The 22,168-nt window shown below is 34.1% G+C and overlaps 1 pseudogene; it reads right to left on the minus strand.

Moving 5' to 3' along the window:
* Positions 1 to 15,078: 15,078 nt before the first annotated feature.
* Positions 15,079 to 16,137, minus strand: LOC125343666 (annotated as a pseudogene).
* Positions 16,138 to 22,168: the final 6,031 nt, after the last annotated feature.

A 22,168-nucleotide genomic window follows, 5' to 3' on the forward strand; every position in this document is an offset into this window, starting at 1 on the left:
GAGCTATGTCCTTTGCCGTGCAGAAGCTCTGCAGTTTGACATTGAGATTCCATCTCACCCCAGCAAGAATGTCATATATCAAGAAAACTAATAATAACAATTGTTGGAGGGGATGTGGCCAAAAGGGAACCCTACTTCATTGTTGGTAGGAATGTAAACTGGTTCAGCCACTCTGGCAAGCAGTATGGAGATTCCTCAGAAGGCTCAATATAGAACTCCCCTATGACCCAGCAGCCCCACTGTTGGGTATCTATCCAAAAGCCCACAAACAAAATCACAGTAATGCCACCAGCACAACAATGTTCATCGCAGCACAATTTGTCATAGCGAGAATCTGGAACCAACCCAGATGCCCCTCAGTAGAGGAATGGATCAGGAAAATGTGGTACATATACACAATGGAATTTTATGCCTCTATCAGAAAGAATGACATTGCCCCATTTGTAAGGAAATGGAAGGACTTGGAAAAAATTATACTAAGTGAAGTGAGCCAGACCCAAAGAAACATGGACTCTATGGTCTCCCTTATTGGGAATAATTAGTACAGGTTTAGGCAATTCATAACAGAGCATCAAAAGGCCCAATAGCTATAACCTTATGAACACATAAGATGATGCTAAGAGAAATGAACTCCATGTTGTGGAAACAATTGTTATATCACAGTTGTAACTACTTTCAAGGTCCTATGTTTATCTGTAGCTTTTATTATTGATGATGTTCTTGTATCACCTTCCTGTGGTTGTACTTACACTATCGCTGTAATCTTATCTGAGTATATTGGAAACAGTGTTTATGGGTATTGGAAGTAGGAAATTCAAAGGGAATACCAAATTTGAGAGACACAGGGTAAAAAAAAAAAGAGAAACAACTACAAAACCAATACATGCAAAACTGGTGTAAGTGAACTGAACACCTCGGGGGGGGGGGGGGGAGAGAAAGGGGAGGAGGGAGGGGGGTATGAGGGACAAGGTAACAAAGAGTACAAGAAATGTATCCAATGCCTAACGTATGAAACTGTAACCTCTATGTACATCAGTTTTATAATAAAAACTTAAAAAAGAAAAAAAAAAAAGAAAGTAGTTCCTGGGGAAAGGCAGGGAAAAATGAGGGAGAAGGTAACAAGTTGGATGTACTCACTGCCTTACGTATGTAACTGTAATCCCTCTGTATATTACTTTGACAATAAAAATAAATAAATGTTTTTTAAAAAGTTAAAAAAAAATAAAATAAACTGCAGTTCTAAGAACTCAGCAGTTAGGATTACAGGTTTGAGCCACCGGTGCTCAGCCCCACTGGTTTTTTTCTTGTTTTTCTTTTTTAAAAAATGAGCTTTCTCTAATTGATCAGGTCTCATTTTAATTGCATCTATGGTTTTTAAGGTGTTAGTAATTATATACAATTTTCCCTGCAAATTCAAGAAAATAGCTCTCTCATTCTGTTTGCAACAGAAATTAATCTTTCCCCCTTATTTATCTGAAGACTGATTAAAGTTCTTCAAAAAGAGAATTATTGTCTACATAGCAAACAATGATAGACATTGTCATTAAAACAATGCTCAATTCAGTATATAGCAGTTTAATTTTAATGTAGTATGTTTTAAAAATAAATTTAGCTGTTCTCTTCCATCAAGTGTATACTTCATTTTTAAGGATATAAAGTTTAATGTTTTGGTTTTGCATCATTTTCTGTCTAATTATAGTAGAATAATTATGGAATTCATATTTATATTTGTTCTAAGACATAATGATATTCGCACAGAGCAAGATATGTTTCCAATACCATAAATCCAAATGAAATTTGCCACATAGTGTAATCAAAGCTGCAGTTGTTAAATTTTAAGAAAAATGTGTTGAAAATTTGTATTTCTGAACTAAAATGCATTTATCATCTTGTGTTCTCTGCCTTGAGCTATCAGTGTTTCAGTGATAAGATGAAACTTGAAATGCCACTGTTTGAACTTGTACATCAGTGATAACTGCAATTTGAATTGGCTTTTGAAATTAATTAGTATTTTTATGCTCTTGAGAAAATTGGGGAAGCATGACTTTAAGGCATCTCACCACCTAATATGGTGTTCGGTATTTCTTTAACACCCATGCTTCAATGACCTTGTTGTAATTCAGTCACCTGGGAAAACCAATGTTCTGTTTATAATCAGGTAATGTTCACATATCCAAAGTAAAGTTAAAATTGTCATTATAAATGAATAAGTAATAAACTTAAATTATAAATCAACATTTTATAAGTTCACATGGAGTTATTATTGTATTCATAATCTCATTGTGATATACACAAATACATGCATACATGTACATTTATTTTTATTTTACAAGGCTTATACCTACAGTGTATAAAATTTCTAGATGCTGCACTATATATCTGAATGGATACTGTATACATTAACTCAGGTTAAATTCCCCCCAAATTTTTTGAGGAATATATTATTAGTATCCTCAATTTTATAATTGAGATGCTGAAGTATGAAGAGATATAACTAGTCCAAAACTATATTTTATTAAAAGATTAAATTATTAAAACTCTTAATCTGATGCTGAAATGTCACAATAGATCATAAGAATTAATGAAAAAAGAATAAGAAATAATTGTTTGTCATAAAAAAATAGGTAGAAATATAAAGCCAATTTGCAATGTTAGCACCTGCTTGCAACCTGAGTATTTAGGAGGTTCAGGTGACATTGTTAGATAATGAGATGAAACTTAGCCTGGACTACGTGATGTTTTAACTAAAGCAAAGAAATAACAAAAATGAGGAATTATATAAGACCCAAGACTGTATTTCTTTTAGTTTTTAGTGATTGTCATTGTTTGTCATGGACTGAATGTTTATTCCTCCCCTCTAAAACTTTATGTGATGAAATGTCATTTTCAATTAGATGAGATTAGAAAACTTTGATTGAAAGTGAAATTATGAAAGATGAATGGAGTTAGTGTGCTTCTAAAAATGTATAAAGTTGCCATGTCCTTTCTATCATGTGACAACAGAATTAAAATATGCAATCTTTGAAAGAGAAAGTTGTTTTCTTTTTAATTTTTATTATCAAATTGATGTACAGAGAGGTTACAGTTTCATACGTTAGACATTGGATACATTTCTTGTAGTACCTTGTCCCTCATTTCCCCCTCCCTCCTCCCCCTTTCCCCTCCCCCACCTCATGAATTGTTCAGTTCATTTACACCAAACAGTTTTGCAAGTATTCCTTTTGTAGCTGTTTGTCTTTTTTTACCCTGTGTCTCTTGATTTTGGTATTCCCTTTCAATTTCCTAGTTCTAATACCAGTATACACAATTTCCAATATACTCAGATAAGATATGGGGATAGTATAGCTACAACCACAGGAAGGGGATACAAGAAGATCATCAATAATAGAAGCTACAGTTACACATAGCATGTTGAAAGAAGTTACAACAGTGACATAACATCGTTTCCATAACATGGAGTTCATTTCACTTAGCATCATCTTATGTGTTCATAAGGGTATAGCTATTGGGCTCATGTGATCCTCTGCTGTGACTTGCCTAAACCTGTGCTAATTATTCCCAATAAGGGAGACCATAGAGTCCATGTTTCTTTGAGTCTGGCTCACTTGACAGTATAACTTTTTCCAAGTCCTTCCATTTCCTTACAAATGGGGCAATGTCATTCTTTCTGATAGAGGTATAAAATTCCATTGTGTATATGTACCACATTTTCCTGATCCACTCGTCTACTGAGGGGCATCTGGGTTGGTTCCAGGTTCTAGCTATGACAATTTGTGCTGCGATGAACATTTTTGTGCTGGTGGCTTTAGTGTGATTTTGTTTGTGGGCTTTTGGATAGATACCCAAAAGTGGGGCTGCTGGGTCATAAGGGAGCTCTATGTTTATCCTTCTGAGGAATCTCCATACTGCTTGCCAGAGTGGCTGAACCAGTTTACATTCTCACCAATAATGAAGTAGAGTTCCCTTTTGGCCACATCTGCTAGGATACTGAGTTGTACTTCTCAGACTCCAGAACTGTGAGAAACAGATTTCTGTTGATTACAAACCACCTATTATATAAAACAGGCTACTACTGGTTTGTGTTCGGTGGTCATTCTTTGTTAGACACTTCTGAGTTTAAAGAATTTATTTAGTGTCCAGAGCAGGAGAGAAGAGGACTGGGAGGAATGAAAATATAGTTAAGATAATAATAGAAAGAAAGAAAGATAATTAGACAGATAGTACTGGAAAAAAAGAATAAAATCAGATTTGTATCTTGTTTTATCAATAACATGTGTATTCTCAAGTAAACCTGTGTTTGACACCATGTTCTATTCAACATGGTACCAATGTGGTATTTTAGCAATGATTGTACTCATATTCATAATGGCAGGACAACTATTCTACCTTAATATAATAAGGCAGCAAAGAACTGCTTGGCATGTAAAATGTCAACAAAAGACCAAAATGTAGAGAAATGGTCCATGTCTCTGTCCATGGCAAAGTAATAGTAGGAGCACTCAAGTAATCACTACATAATAAAATGAATATAGGGAAACAGACAGGATCTAATGTCTCTTTCCTAAGCATATGAAAATATACTATCTTTCTCTTTTCTCCATAGGTCATTATAAAAGAAAGATTGTAAGGAAATCTCATTGAGAGCAAAAGAAATCTAACTGGCTACATTTTAACAAGAAATAAATAAGATTTGATTTAGAAAGTACTCGTAATAATATTGGAATACTGGGACAAAATCTTAGCTCATGAATATCGTAAAAAACGGTTTGATAAAATAGCATAATTTGTAGACTATTCAATTCATAGAAATAATTTCTTCTGTTAAAGAAAATAAACAGATCTACATATATTTTAGATATGAGGCTTTAGTCTATTGTCTTTCTTTGACCTATTGTGTTTCTGGGCCTTTATTAAGAATATTTCATCTTGTTTCAAGAAAGCCCAAGTGTTTCTCCTATTCCTTCTTTCAATGTTTTCAGGGTATCTGATTTTACTTCGAGGTCTTTGATCCATTTGGAATTGATTCTGGTGCAGGGTGCTATATATGGATCCAGTTTTAGTCTGTTACAAGTGTTGAACCAGTTTTGCCAGCACCATTTGTTGAAGAGGCTGTAATTTCTCCAAAACAAAACCTCAAAGAACCAACTGTGTCTTCAACAAATGGGCTAAAAACCTAAAAAGAGACTTCTCTGAAGAGTAAGTAAGAATGGCCAAGAGAAACATGAAGAAGTGGCCATAAAAGAAATGTAAGTCAAAGTAACACTGAGATTCTACCTCAAACCAATAAGAATGCCCTTATCAAGAATAATAATAATAAGACATGCTGGAGGGGATGTGGCAAAAAGGGAACTCTACTACACTGTTGGTGGTAGTGTAAACATGTTCAACTACTCTGAAAAGCAGTATGCAGGTTCCTCAAAAGACTAAACATAGAAGTCCCCTATTACCCAGCAGCCGCACTTTTGGGCCTCCTCCCAAAAAATTATGAACAAGACAACACCAAAGCCACCAGCACAGCTATGTTTATCACAGCACAATTTGTCATTGCTAAAACATGGACCCAACCCAGGGGCCCCTTACTAGATGAGTGGATCAAGAAAATGTGGTATATACACAATGGAATTCTATGCCTATATCAGAAAGAATGGCATTGCCTCAGTTGTGAGGAAATGGAAGTACTTGGAAAAAATCATACTAAGTGAAGTGAGCCAGACCCAAAGAAACATAGACTCTGTAGTTTCCCTCACTGGGAATAAGTAGTACACGTCTAGAACAATCCGAGCAGAAGACCACAATAGCTAAATAGGTATGTCCATATGAACACATCAGCTGATGGTAAGTGAAATGAACTCCAAGTTATGGAAGCAAGTGGTTTATCATGGTTGTTATTTTCAACAGACCATGTGAAATTATGCCCTTTTTCTTTTGGGTTTCTTTCCCATGGTTTTAACCCTGACATCACTGTTACTGATTTTGGTACTCTGGATATTATATGTATGTGTATCTGAAATAGGGAAGGGATAAGAAATACCAAAATTGAAAGACAAAGGATAAAAGATACACCAATGAAACAGCAATACTTACAAAATAATGTAATGTATAATGTGTAAACCAAATGTACAATTCATGGGGAGGGGGAGGAAATGGGGAAGGAGGTGGGGAAAGCAGGGGAAAATGAGGGAGGAGGTAACAAGTTGGATAAAAAGGTACCGCCTTATATATGAAAATGTAATAATTCTATATATCACTTTGAAAACAAAGAAATGAAAATAATAAAAAAATTAAAAAAGAAAAGAAACAGATCTATTTTAATTTTTCTAATTAAATTTACACATGTAATTTACAATACTTTATTAAATGTGTAGAACCATGCATTCAGTATAAAATATATGATGAATTTATAATATTTTAGAATGAATTATGTAAAGTGATTTGTTACTTTAAAAACAATTCATTTCTGTTACACTAGAGAATGATAGATAGATAGATAGATAGATAGATAGATATAGATATAGATATATATTTTTTTGCCAGTTCTGGGCCTTGGACTCGGGGCCTGAGCATTGTCCCTGCCTTCTTTTAGCTCAAGGCCAGCACTCTACCACTTGAGCCACAGCGCAACCTCTGGCCATTTTCTTTGTATGTGGTGCTGGGGAATCAAACCCAAGGCTTCATGTATAGGAGGCAAGCTTTCTTGCCACTATGCCATATTCCAAGCCCCTTGGTTTATATTTTTGAAGCACATACTTGTGGGTCCAAAATCTTCAACCAAGGAGATATTAATTTGTGAAGATTTATTTCCAGATAAATGTTCTTTTAATACATCTTTGCTTTTTATTCTATAACAATAATGCCATGCAAATTTAAACAGGTTAATTCAAGTTTCTTAATCTAGGTTATTCTGTCAAGAAATCATTGTTTAGTGAAGAATCATTGTTAATTGTACATTATTTAGTAACGTGAATTTTTATCATGATTATGGAGCAACTAATATTCTGGGTACACCCATTCAAATGTGAGAATTAAAGAAGAAGTAGCTGTAAAATGGCATAAAATTGGAAGCCTAAGTGTCTGGAATATATTTGTGGCATTAACCTAAATGGGGAATCTGGGATGGGAAGTGTTATGGCTATGCTACAAAGAAAGGAACAACTTTAAAATTTGCCAGAGCAACAAAAACATATCCCTTCATGGAAGCATAGATGCCCACGATGTAAATGAAGTAATCATTTCTATTTTTATATGTAAGTTATCTTTAAGCAGTTGTACAAAAGAGTCAAATTAATGCAGCAATTTATGAATATAATGCTTCTTGATCAGTGTCACTATTTCAGTATTCTTTCCCATTCTTCTTCACTTACTGTTTTGAATTTTGAAGAATATATATTGAATTGTTGACTGCATCCCCTCCCTTGTCCTCTCCTCTTCATTCGTTTCCTCCAATCCATTTGCCCCCCACCCCGCCCCAACTTTCAAGTACACATATCCACGACCTTATATTGTTGGGATTTGACTTTCCCTTTCTAAAGAACTACACTGTTTTCATTCTACCTTGAATCTACTATGCTTCATGTAATACCACATAAACATTTGCATACCACCCAATGTGTTTATATATAGGAATATAGGTGAATTCTAGCTTTCACACATGAAACCTTTTTCTCTTTGGGCTTGTCTTGCTACACACCCACAACCCCCCCCCCCCATATATATATATATATATATATATATATATATATATATATATATATATATATATATATATTCAGGTTATTCTGGTTTTTTTGCAAGTTGTACAATATCATTCTTTTAAAGGATGAATAAAATTCCATTGTGCATATATACTACATTTTATTGATTCATTTATACACTGAAGGACATTTGGGCAGATTTCATACCTTCAGTACAGTAAATAGTGCTGCAATAAACATGGTTCTGCAGGTAGCTTTACTGTAACATATTTTCTGATCCTTTGGGAAAATGCCCAGAAGTGGAATTGTTTTGTCATAGGGTAGTTCTATGTTTAGTACATCCTGCTTTCCAGAGTAGGTAACCAAGTTGATATTCCCAACAACCTTGCAAGCATCTATAAGCCTGAGTACCAGTTGAACAGAACAGATGACTCTGAAATAAAATCAGAGATATATAGCCATCTGAGGGAGCCAAAAACATAGGCTGGAAGAAAGAAAGCCTTTCAACCAATGGTGCTGGAGAACTGGATATCCACATGCAGAAAACTGATCTTCACATATCACTTTGTACTAGCATCAATTCAAAATAGATCAAATACTTCAGTATATGACCTGGAACCATGATTTTACAGGAAGGAGTAGGAGAAACATTAATTGTGCTCCTTGGCACAAGTAGGAACGTCCCGAATAAAGATCTAGAATTACAACAAGCCAGAGAAAGACTTGATAAATGGAATTGCATCAAACATTAGTTTATGCATAGAGCAATTAACATTGCCAGTAAGCTAAAAAACAGTCTACAGAACGGGAGACAAATTTTGCCATTTACACATCATACAGGGAACCCATATCCAGAATATACTAAGATCTTAAACAATTAAACCCTCAAAGAAACAACAACCTAATTAATAAATGGACTAATGAGATAAAGAGATACTTATCAGAAGAAATAAATATAGACAAGACACACATGAATAATTGGTCACTACTCCTTGCCATAAAGCAAATGCAAAACAAAACGACACTGGGATTCCACCTCAGCATAGTCAGAATGGCCATTATCAAGATGCAATCATTTCTAGACTCTTATGCTGAGAGCTTTACATTAATAAACTCTTTTATTATCATGTCTCTTCTCCATCATACCTGCACTTTACCACAGATATGGCTATGCTTACAGTTTTCTAATGTACTGGTCTGTTACATGAGGCTTCTATTTTTCTTTGCTTTGGAAAACGTCATATTAAACCTAAGGGGGATATTTTAAATTTTCCCATGTGTTTTTGTGCATTAATTTGTGGTCTTCAAGGAATATGTTGTTCCCCAATGACAATTATATAGTCTTTTGTGGACATGTTCTTTAAAGCTGAACCTATATGCAGTATTTCCACCTAATTTTCCTAGATGTGAAAAATGGGATAATTTTTCAATGAACTGATCATTATTAATTATGTACTGGTATATTAGAACCTTCAGTATATTTGTGGGATGGATGTGATATGAAGTAGTTGGAGAATGTGAAGGAGGACACGGTGCTTGTGCTGTTGCTTTATACATTATCTTCATACCTAATGCCTTTTTTGTGATGATTTTCCAAGAAAAACACAAGGTTTATCAGCACATTAAAACATTTCTTTTCTTTTTCTTGCTATCTTTTCTATGATAATGTTGGAGCCAGTGGCTTACTACTATAATGCATTCTTCAAATGTAAGCCATAGAGCTACATCTAAGCATATAATAGGCTTTTGATAAATACAAATCGATGCAATAAGTTTGTGTATTTTTGCAGGAACAAAGAGAAATATAGGGACAGGTAATGAAGTACTAGTAGAAACAGGAACAGTATGCTGGAAGATGCTTCAGAGAAAACATAAGAAGTACAAGATTAAAAAGAATTATGAGAACATAAAGAGTAGGAATTTGTAGAGAAACACTTCAGCTTAAAATGTAGTTTTGTCATTGATGAAAAGAAATGGAGAAATACAAGACAGACACAAATAATCACATCTATAATCCTAGCTACTCAACACCTCGCAAATTAGGCAACTGAGATTTGAAGCTAACTTTGGTAGGAAAGTCCTAGAGACTCCATTCCAATATAATTAGCTAAAAACAGGTATGGGTAAATTGGTAGCAAAACAGCCATGAAAGTCGGAACCCTGGAGTTCACGTCTTGGGACTATCCAACAGAAAAGAAAGTGAAAATAAAACGAAAGAAATGTGAAAGATATAAGACTTAGAAAGGATATCCACTGATTAGCACTAAGATATAAAAATGTCATATGCAAAAATGCAAGAACATCATAGCAAATATTTCCTTTCGCTGTAACCCCAGCCTGTTTAGAAATAGTCAATCTACTTAATATTGCCAACAACCTTAGTTCTTGATGAGGTTTAAATGGAAAGATTTTTCTTTATTTTATAGTCATCATTATTATAATTCACTAACATATTACAGAATGGGAAAGTTAGCATAGCCCTCATCTGAAGCTGCAAATGTGTATTTTTTTTACTGTTCCAAATGATTGTATACAATATTGAGTTTCTTTTCTGATTCAGAAAAAAATCATTTGCCAAATTAATTTAATTATGCCACACATAATTCTCAACTCATCAGCACATTTTGCAACTTTATATTTATTACTTTCAGTAGGTGACATATAAATAATTCTGTAGAAACCAATTATCGGGTGTACTACCATCTATGATTTCTATTCATTTTTGAAGAAAGAATGTACTATCTTTCCACATAATGCATTATTATATTTTATTCATTGTATCTTGTTAATGGTCGGATTCAGAGATTTCTATTCGTTCTTCTTTATTATTACAGCTTGTACCCACCATGCCAGTTGGTCTACAACATTGTCAAGGTTGCCAAAGCCCATCATATATTCAGGGGCTGGAAAATGATAAACGACAAAGAAGATATATCTTTAAACAAAGAGGCCCACTTAAATTCAGACTTTGATCAGTATTACACTTAATATGCCCCATGTATTACATATTCTAGCAAGGAACCAAGGTAAAGTTTCAGATCTTTACATGTCAAATTAGCACAAGGTTTGGGTGGTAGCTTGATTCATATTTAAGGGTTGACCCTTGAATGGGTTGAAATCTGGGTTTGTAGTTCAATACAGTGGCAGTATAAAGAACTTGAGTAAGCTTCGCAAGATGGGGCCTACCAGTAGGTATTAAGATAATTACTCATGCTGTTCTCATTAAGGACTGATGTACTTCTTGAATGTTTCCCCAAATGGGCGGATAGTTCTAGAAACAAAAGGTTACACACTCATTGGGAGGATCAGAATTGTCTAAGAACTCAAAATCTTCACAGCATAAGTATGACTTAGCAATGCATTTAATAATTGATCTAGGTTTGCTCTCCTAACTATCAAACCCAAGCTTGAATGTGTGGTGTTGTGTCATACTTTTAATCCTAGCTACTCAAGAGGCTGAGATTCAAAGACTGTGATTTGATGTTAACTCTGGCAGATACATCCAAGATACTCCAATCTCAAATTAATCAACAGAAAGCTGGAATTAAGGCATGGCTCAAGTGGTAGAGAAACAACCATTAGAGAAATTGACAAGAAAGACTACAAATTCCTCATCTCAAGTTCCACTACTGATTGGAAACAAACAAGAAAAAATATGTGAAACTGCTTTACTTTTACATTGAGTTTTGGAATATCTAAAAACTAAATTTTTTGATAGATGTTTAGTTTTTAGATATAATGTTTTTCATTTATGTAGGTAAGGTCCTTATTGTAAGTTGTCAAAAAACTGCTTTTTCAAGTAGTTTTAAAATATTAAACCTCCACCTTAAAAAGTCCTAATCCAACTTTAAAAAACCCCAAATAATCTGTATTTTTACAAATTATTTTCCAGTCTTTGTGCTTTATAAACCTTGGGTCATCATATAAAGAATAAAATTACATTTACTAGTAGTCTCCACATTCACTGTCAATATTAACATGTTAGAAATTGTGTTGCTACCTTGTGTCCAAAACTTTATGCCCAAGAAACCACCAGGAATAAAGCACTAAGTGCAAAATATTATTTTACTCTTTATTTTTTTGTTTACCTCAGTCTGTCACTGTGTTTTTTTTTTTTTTGTTTTTTTGGTTTTTTTTGGCCAGTCCTGGGCCTTGGACTCAGGGCCTGAGCACTGTCCCTGGCTTCCTTTTTGCTCAAGGCTAGCACTCTGCCACTTGAGCCACAGCGCCACTTCTGGCCATTTTCTGTATATGTGGTGCTGGGGAATCGAACCCAGGGCCTCATGTATACAAGGCAAGCTCTCTCGCCACTAGGCCATATCCCCAGCCCCAACTGTTTTTTTCTGTTGTGCACTCTGGGTAGAATTCCTTTAGACAGATTTAGAATTGCATGCAGCTTTGTAAGAGGCATGGTAGCAATCCTTATACATAAAAAATGTAGGAGGTAGAAAGATTCATTAGGAAATTTTTTACAATTATAGGTATATCTAATATTCATAAAAAGAAAAATGGACAAGGAAGCAGAAATGGTGAGTAAACTCTCAGAGTGTGGACACGGGTCTCTGTTGAATTCATAGAATATCTCAGAGCAAAGATTCCTCTAATTCAACATTTTTTGGTTGGAAGTAACTTAGATCTGGAACTTTTGCATGCTTAGATGCTGGTTGGGACCTACTTAATAAGAGCACGTCATGAGTGGAAGCTAAGGTACACACTGAGAGCACTAACAGCCAGGCTGTCAGCAGAAGCCACTCTTGGTATCTGAACTACAAGTTCTTTCTTGAGCAATTAGAGTTTGCAGCCCATGTGCACACAAAAGTAACAATAAATCGTGAAGAGAAGAGGCTCATAGGGCAACTAAATGAGGAAGGAATGTTAGAAGAATATAGAGGAGAAATTAAAGATGAAACACAAATGAGATACCTGAAACTGGTCACATAGTATCTATGGAATTAAGAAGACACAGAATCATATATAATTACCTAAACATAAAGAAACTAAGTGTTTTTCTTATTTTGTACTTAACTTTTATTGTAAAGGTTATGTACAGAGTGATTATATTTGCTTAAGTCTGGTAATGAGTACCTTTCTTTTTGAACAGTGTTACCACTTCCTCGTTTTCTCCTAGTTTTTCCCTCTGGACCCCCTTCAATCCAAGTTGTATAATCCATTTTGTGAATAATGTCTACTGATTATCACTGCTGAACTTGTTCATGCTTTGTCCCATCATTTTTGTGCTTCCACTTCACACCCCCAAATCAGATAAACTAATTTACAAGACAAAGGGTACAGAAATCTAAAGCAGTGACAAAAGGGAATAAACTGATTAAATAAAAAGAAAAATAACTGCAAACAGTATAATAAAAACATCTTATATCCATTTATTGGAGTTCACTTAGATAAACATCATTTTATACAGTGATATGCACATAGCTATTGAGCCACTGTGATCCTTTTCTAAGAATATCCTCCTTTGTTCTCACTGGGTGAATGATTAGAGTATTGTTTATTTAACCAAGACCAAGTGTAATTATTTGTCTTTTACTATCCAATGGATTTACTTACAGAATTATAGACATAGTCTAGTTAATAAAAGTGAGGGAACCCATGCAATCTTTGGGTCTGGCTTACTTTGCTTAATAGTATTTTCCAAGAATTTCCTTTTCCTTCTGAATTGGACAATGCCATTATTTCTGATGGAAACATAGAATTCCGCTGTGTAAATATACCATATTTTCTTGATCAAGTACTTGGGGCATCCAGGTTGATTCCACATCTTAAAACTACAGTAAATAAAAAATTAAACCCCTCAAAAACAAATCTTCAAAGAAACAAATCCTAATCAATAAGTGGGCTAATGATTTAAAGATAGACATCTCCAAAGAAGAAATATGAATGACCAGTAGATACATGAAGAAATGTTCAAAATCTCTGGTTATAAAAGAAATTCATACAGAAACATTGACTTTACACCTTGCCACAGTTAGAATGGCAAATATCAAGAAAAACAATTATAACAGATTCCGGCGGCAATGTTGCCAAAAGGGAATGCTACTGCACTGTTGGGTGAGAATATAAACTTGTTCAACCACTCTGGAAAGCAGTATGGAGGTTCCTCAAAAGACTAAACAAGTTTGATAAGAAATGTACTCACTGCCTTACGTATGAAACTGCAAGCCCTCTGTACACCAGTTTGACAATAAATATATTTAAAAAAAACAAAGAGCTTCCTTATGACCCAGAAACCCATTCCTAAGCATTTACCCAATGACCACAAACCAATCACAGTAAAACCACCAGTACAATCATACTAAATATTTTCTATGTATTCTTTATTTTGCTTCATGATTCAGCAACCCTATGAAGTATGTATTATTATTTTACAGATATAGATAAAGCAATAGGAAAAGCAATCTGGCAAAGATCACAAAATTAAAATTTGATGGGTTCAAGAACCAAGCTGAACTGTAACTATGTATCTAGTAACCTTAAAACAAAAAACTTCATGTAAAAGTGATAATTAATGTATAACATTTTGAGCATTTCATTTTATGATTATATCAACAATCATGTGTGTATAATATTACTATATAAACTATTAGTAGCATTCACAATTAACAACTCAGAACCTGGGGGAGGGGGAAATGAGGGAGAAGGCAACAAACAGTAGAAGAAATGTATCCAATCCTAATGTATGAAACTGTAACCTCTCTGTACATCAGTTTGACAATAAAATTTTTTTAAAAGTCAGAACCTATAGAACAGTCATTTAATATTTATATTTTACAAAACATATTTCCACCTAAAGCATAGACTGAGTGAATCAGTAATGTGATTGTTTCAATCTATATTACAGTAATAAGAATTGCCACACAGAAACATATTTATATGTGAGATATCATATTTTATACAGACTGTTAAAGTCTATTATTATCATAAACATTCTCTATTTAGAGAAGTTTTATGGCTCTGATACATTTTGCTTGAATTTAAGAACTGTTATCCTTCTCTCAATTATTACTGAAATCATGTAGAAGTCCTATGGATAACATTTAGAGATGATGTTTCTGCAAAAAAATTTTTACCCATATTATAGATTGATCTTTAAATCATGCACAAATCCAAAAGAAATTCTTTACAGCTATCAAATGCTTTCAATTTCCTTTCTGCCAACCATAGAATTGCTATGGAAAATAAAAGCTATATTTCAGACTTCTGAATGTTTTCAATTGCATTTTTTTTCAGGCTCTGCCTCTTCCTCTCTGTATTTGTGTTAGACTGTGTTCCAGGTCATCAGGAACAGAAACTTCACACTTGTAAAAACCCAGATGCCCCGCCCTCTTTTTTGGTAGAATATGTGAATTTGTGGCTTTTCTCTTTCATTTTGAAGATTAGAATCCAGTCCCTTATCACTACTAAGTCCATTCTCCCAAGAGATGTCACTGCTGGAGAAAACAACTTAGGTGTTCTTGCAGTTGAGGTAGTCTCTTCCTTGCTAATGGGATGTCTTCTTTGTTCCTTTCACAAACTTGCCATCAAGACCAAGACCTATGAACACAAGTATAGTGCCCACCCACTGCATGGAGCTGATGGGGTTTGCAAAGAGAATCACAGAAGCCAAAATTGTGAAGAACTTCTGAGTTGTGGTGATGATACAGCAGGTCAGGGGACCAAAATAAACAACTGTTATGAAGATGAAGCTCTGACCCAGGGCACTGGTCAAGTCAAAGAGCAAGATGTTATAGATGACTACTGGGTACCTATCAGCAAAGCTCAAATACTCCCAGAGCTCCCCAGTGAACAGGATTCTACCTCCCAGTAGCAATGTTGACCAAAGGTTAGTGTTCAACATCATGTGGTTGGAGCCTGCTTGGTAATGAGCATGCATGTGGTCCTGGGAAACACCTGTCAGTCCATCCAGGGTCAAAGACAAGAGCAGGAGCGGCTCTCCATAGCCGGTTGTATGTTCTTCCATTCCAACTACTTTCTTGGGTTTGTACATGAAAAGGGCTACTCCAGCCACAATTAACAAGACACATAGATACTTAGCCAATGGATACTTCTTCAAAAGAGTCACCCCTAGGAGTATGACTGGGATTGGCTTGCAGGATTTACCAAGGATCTGAGTTGGGTAGTTGACAAACTGTAGTGCTGAGTTGCTGGCGACCATGGCACCCAGATAGGAGGCAGAACAGGCGGCATAGAGCCAGCTCCGAGTAGGATCCACCCTGGCAGTGTCAAAAAACTGGATCAAGATCTTGGCAAACATAGCATTGATCACACACTGGAGGAAGACCAAAGTTAAGGCAAAGGTGTTTGACTCCCTCTCTATATTTGCCTCTTGTTATCTTCTCCTGCAGGATCCCATAGTAGAAACAGCAGACAGACAACCAAGAAGCAGAGCGAGGCGCAGCTGGTCTGGCACCAGGGATTTGCTAGGGGCCATGAGATGCCCAGACGAGTTGGCCAGAGACCTGCTCACAACTGGCAGCGGCAGCGGCAGCCTCGGCGAAGGCGACAAATCCAGGCGGACATCGCCAGCCGGCAGCCTCAATTGAATTTTCAAGATGCACTGCTTGGCAAAAACAATGTAATATCTTTTCAAATTAATTTGAATTGAACATAAAACACAAACACATCTGCTAACATGTCAAAAATGTATATAAACCTGAGCTGTATAAATACCATAATCTATTCCAAAAATGCCTCCTCCTTCTCTTCTCATCTGTGAATTCTTTTAGAGTAGAACACCAAAAAATGGTGTTAACTTGTAATATTAGTGTTTTTTTTTCTCCAATAAACTCTTTTAAAGAAGTAGAAGAACATAGAGTTGAAGAATACACACAAGGTAATGCAACAAAATCAGGTTTTTATGTGCTTACTTTGAAGGGTATTCCATACACACTAGTAATGCAGTTTTTCTTCATAAATAAATGCATACGTTTATAAACCAATCTTTATGAAATAATTTTCATCTAATATGGATCTCTTTTAATGGCTATTATATAACTGTGAATTTATCTTAAAGCTTTTCAAAAGGTACAGACAATAAGATTGCTAACTTTTATAAACTAATTGTGGCAGTTGCTACAGTCCACCTTTTTCACAGGTCAATTTGTTCTTTGAAAGAATTACTCCTGAGATTATCCAATGCCACTGCCTCTAAAGAGACATTCACCATCTTGATAACTAAATCAAATTGCGTTCATTAATAGGCCACAAAATGGTCATAAACTGGATATATGAGCTAGAAGCCCTTAATCTAATCTTGGATAAAAAAGAAAGTTAACTAGGTTGGTACTTTCTTTAATGGTAATGCAATGAATTTAAGGCCTCTCATATAACACCCAGTTAAATTCAATTACTTTAGTCACATTCCTCTGCATTTCACTTGTGGATTTTTGTATTAACAAGGACAACTAGTAGAAATTTTAGAGAAATAGGACAGACTATAATAGGATATAGGATTAAGGATATATCCTAAATTTATTTTTACCAATAGCACAAGGTAATATAATCCCAATAAAGATTACGGTAGAAATTAAGAAAATGATATAAAATATAATGTTTACTATTAAAGCCAGCAAAGTATAAATTTTAATGATATAGAAAATCAGTTTTTGGTTCATATTTCATAGCGATTCTGTTCCCTTACTTAAAGTAAGACCTTTATAGCAAAAACTTGCTAATGCTCTTAAATTTAGAAGATAATTTAGCAAAAAGAGTGAACAGTGAAAAATTCTCTTGGAAAAAGGAATATATTTGGCCTCTATATATTACCTTCTATCGCAGTCAGTAAATCTATAGTAAAAATTACTTCATATTTTGTACCAATGTCACATATTACCAATTATTCATGGTCCTTTCCTCCATAAAATCAGAAGTAAGCTTCTTAATTCTTTACAACACATACTACAGGCAGTTATTACCAATTATTTGGAGCTTAAGCATCACCAAAAATACTATTTCTTATTTTTCATCTAGTGTTCTATTTTATTTTAGGTATTATTAAATATGACTTCATGTGGTATAACATAATCAATGTTATTATGTAGAAAATATTTGGGATAGCAGATGTATTGTCAGGATAACTCTTGTGTAATTCCAGAATATGTACTATTTCACCTGCTTCATTCGCAGACATATTTGAACATAGTAAACAATTATCATTCTACTAAACTTCATTAACATTAGAAAGTTTCTATTTTACACTATTCATTTGAGATGCAATATATTTTAAGAAAAAGAGTCTTATACAAATTGTCATGAAGCAAAATATTGGCTATATATATGTATATATATTCTTGTGGAGTCATCAAGAATGATCTGTCAAAGTCTTACTAAAATGGGCAAAAATCTATTTGAATTAGAACATAACAGGAAGCATTTAAAGACCTAATTCTATTAATCACAAGAATATTTTTGTATTTTGTCCTTTATTTTTTACCATTTTGTTCTCTCTGCATGTGTGTATATGTTTCGCAATTTCTCAAATTACAAAAAATGGAGAAATCACAACAGAGACAAGAAAAATTAGGAATAAGTGAGTACTTTCCAAATATTTATGCCAATAAATTGGTAAATAGGGCAGAAATAGATACATTCCCAGAGACTATCAATATACCTAAGCTGAACAAAGAATATAAACTATTTAACTAGATCCATAGCAATTAATTAAATTGAAATGTCAATAAAAATCCTACTGTCCAAGAAAAGCCCAGTACCTGATGCATGTACAATTGAATTTTAAAGGCCTTCAAAGGACATCTAACACCAATACTCCTCAAACTCTTCAATGAAATAAAAAAGAGGAATCACTTCAAAACTCATTCTATTAAGCCAGCATTAAACTTTATTCCAAACCTAGACAGGGAATCTTGAAAAGAAGAGAAGCTTTTGACCTATCTCTTTGATGAATATAATTGCAAAATTCTCAGTAAGATAATAGCCAACTGAATTAAAAAACTAACAAAAATATACATTTTAATCAACCAAAATTTACCACACAGATGTAAGCTGGTTCAATCAATAATGTAATACATCACATAAACAGAAATAAACACAAGAATCATAGAATCATCTCATCAGAAAAATTAGCTATTGACAAGATATAACAGTCATTTATGATAAAAGCTCTAGAGAAACTAAGAATACATTAAATATACCTCAACATTATAAAGGATGTTTAATCTGGCTGTTGTGGATCAAACCTTAATTTTAGCTACTTGGAAGGCTAAGATCTGAGGATCGCACTTCAAAATCCAACCTGGACATAAAGTCAGTGAGACTCTTATCCCCTATTAACTGCCAGAAAATGGAAAGTGATGCTTATGTTTCAGAGTGGTACTGTGCTAGCTTTGCACAAAAAGAGCTAGGAGAAAGAGCCCAGGCTCTGAGTTCAAGCTCTGCAACCAACAAAATTAAAACAAAAATTTTGAAAAACATAATAAATAAAGGCTGTGTAAAGCAAACATACAGTCAATATTTTCCTTAATTGTGAAAAGCTAAAATCATTTCCTCTAAGATCAGGAACAAGGCAAGGATGTTTATCATCTCCACATCTCTTCAATATAGTACTGACATTCCTAGCAAGAAAAATAAGCAGAGAAAAACATAAAGGGGATCCAAACAAAGAATGAAGAATTAAAACTACCCCTTTTTGAAGATGACTTAATACTCCACTAAAAAGAAACAAAAGAAACCCTTATAGACTCCTCACTCAAGGAAATATAGCTCATTAAAATGCTTGGTAAAGTAGTAGAGTATAAAAGCAGTAAACAATAACTGGTAGCTTTTTTGAATGAAAACAATGAGAAAAACTAGATGGAAATCAGGAAAGCAATTCCATTTTAAATAGTCTCAAAAAACAACTAAGGAGGTGAAGGACCTTTAAAGTGAAAACTATCAGAATAAAATTGAAAAAGGAAATAGAAGAAATAAAGAAGTAGAAAGACATTCTTGGCTCCTGAATTGGCAAAATTAATATAAGAATGGCAATATTTCCCAAAGCAATCTACAAATGCAAAGCAATATCCACCAAAATTGGTCTTCAACAGGATAGAGAAAACATATCTGAATTTATGGAGCTGAAAAAAAAGCCACAAATAAGAAAAGCAATCATGATTGCAAAAACTAGTTCTGGATGTATACCAGACTTCAAATTCCAATATTGAGCTATAGTAATGAAACAGCTTAGTACAAAAAGAAAAAAATAAAGCAGGCCCAATGAACAGTGGAACAGAATAGAAAATCCAGAAATAAACCCACAGACATATAACCATGTAATACATAATGAGATTGCCAAAACATGAACTGGAATAAAAAGTCTCTTCAACAAATGGTCCTGGGAAAACTTTTTAATCACATATAGAAAACTGAAAGTGGATCTCTATCACCTGCAATCAGTATCAATTCTGAATGGATCCAACACTTCAATGTAAGATTTGGGATCATGAAATTGTTACATGAAGAGCTAGGACAAATAGCAAGACTCCATGACATGGGAAGGAAATTTCTGAGTAAAGATGGAGAAGCATAGCACACCAAAGAAAGACTTGATAAATGGTGTTATATCAACCTAAAAATGTTGTACAAGGCAAAGGGCATAGGCATCAAATTAAAATCAGTCCACAGAATGAGAGATTTTTGTCAGCTATGCACAGCTGAATACTCAGAGTATACACAGAGCTTAAAAACTAAACCACCAAAGAATCAACAATCGAATTAATAAATATGCTGAGGTACGAAAGAGGGACATCTCCAAAAAATAAGTAAAAATAGCCAAGAGACACATGAAGAAATGCACAGCATCTCTTGCCATAATAGAAATGTAAATCAAAACAACACTGAAATTCCACCGTAAATGAATCACAATGGCAATTATCAAGAATATAAACAATAAGTGATGCTGGTAAGAGAGAACCCTAATACTTTTGGGAATATGAACTGGTTCAACCACTCTGGAAAGAAGGATGGAGATTCCTTTAAATCTAAACACAGAACAAACTTATGATCCAGCAATTCTACTCCTGAATATTTATCCAAAGAATTCCAAACCAGGATAGAGTAAAACCATCAGCACAATTACGTGCACTGCAGCAATATTCTTCATAGCCAAGCTATGCCCCTGAATGGACAAAAGGATCAAGAAAATGTGGCAAACATCCACAATGGAGTTTTACTCATCCATTAGAAATAATATTGTATCATTTGTAAAGAAATGGAAAGACTTGGAAAAAGTATATTAAGTGAAGAAAGTCAAGCCCAGAAAGGCATGTTTTCCCTAATATATAAAATATAGAATTTCTCTAAAAGCCTATAAATAAACATGTTGGGTGGTATATAATTGTTTAAAATTTATTAATTGAAGTATGGTAGGTTGCCTTAGAAAGGCAAATTCTAACAAAAATAAGTATCAGAAAACAGGTACTTGAAATGGGTGAGGTGGGGTCAAGGGGAAAAGGGGAGACTAATAAATAGGAGAAGGGCAGGGGGAGAATGTAATAAAAACTTCAATGTACCTCCTACAAATTTAAGAGAAGTAAGGAATACATTGCTAACAAATTGAGGAAAGGGGTAGATTAGAAGGTATGATTGAGAATATTGAAAGGAGTGACATTGAGCTAGTTGCATTTTATTTATAAAATGCTTTGTTAAAATGACAATACCTTTGTACAATTAATTAAAGATAATAAAATAAAAATAAATACTAAAAGAAATAACAATTTTATTATATACATGTAATACTGAATTACTCTATACAAACTGAACATTGAAACTTAAAGCTGTTTTTGAGATCTAGGGAACATGAATTTACTTTGAATACTTCATCACTAGGTAATATTCTGTCTTTGGTAGCCTGGGTTACTCAATATCTGCTTCTTTTCAGGAAAAAAAAAAACCACTGCAATGATAGAATTATAAACAATCACGCTAAGATATTAAACTTGTTCATATACTCATTAAATATTACACTGTTCTTTAGATAATATAAATGAAACAATGAACAATTAAAATTAATTTTGACTTTCTATTCTTGAGCATGCCCGAAGTGTATTAATTTTCAAAAGCATATTAATTACAGCCTCAAGTACATGATTAAAATTTATGCTAGGAGCTTTTCTTCCTAGTTATCTGTTTAGAGGCCTTTGGTCACCTTGTATTTGAGCTTAGCTCTCTTCTCTCAATATTTTTTTGAAATTCCATCCATTTTCCTATAAAAGCCATGGTCTTACTTTTATTCTTAAGTGCATAATATTCCATGACATCTTCTTTATGAATTCATTTGTTCCTAAATAGTGGCTCTTTACAGGAGATTACTGATAATGTACTTTTCCCAAGACATGACATATTTATTTATTTCTAATATTTCCATTGGTTACTCGTTTGTTTTATGATTGATTAACTTGTGTTAATTTACCTCGATGAGCTTTCTTATTTAGCACCAATCTCAGATAAATTTTAAGATTTCTTTTATT

The sequence above is a fragment of the Perognathus longimembris genome, chromosome 28, assembly GCF_023159225.1.
Source record: "Perognathus longimembris pacificus isolate PPM17 chromosome 28, ASM2315922v1, whole genome shotgun sequence".
Lineage (NCBI taxonomy): Eukaryota > Metazoa > Chordata > Mammalia > Rodentia > Heteromyidae > Perognathus > Perognathus longimembris.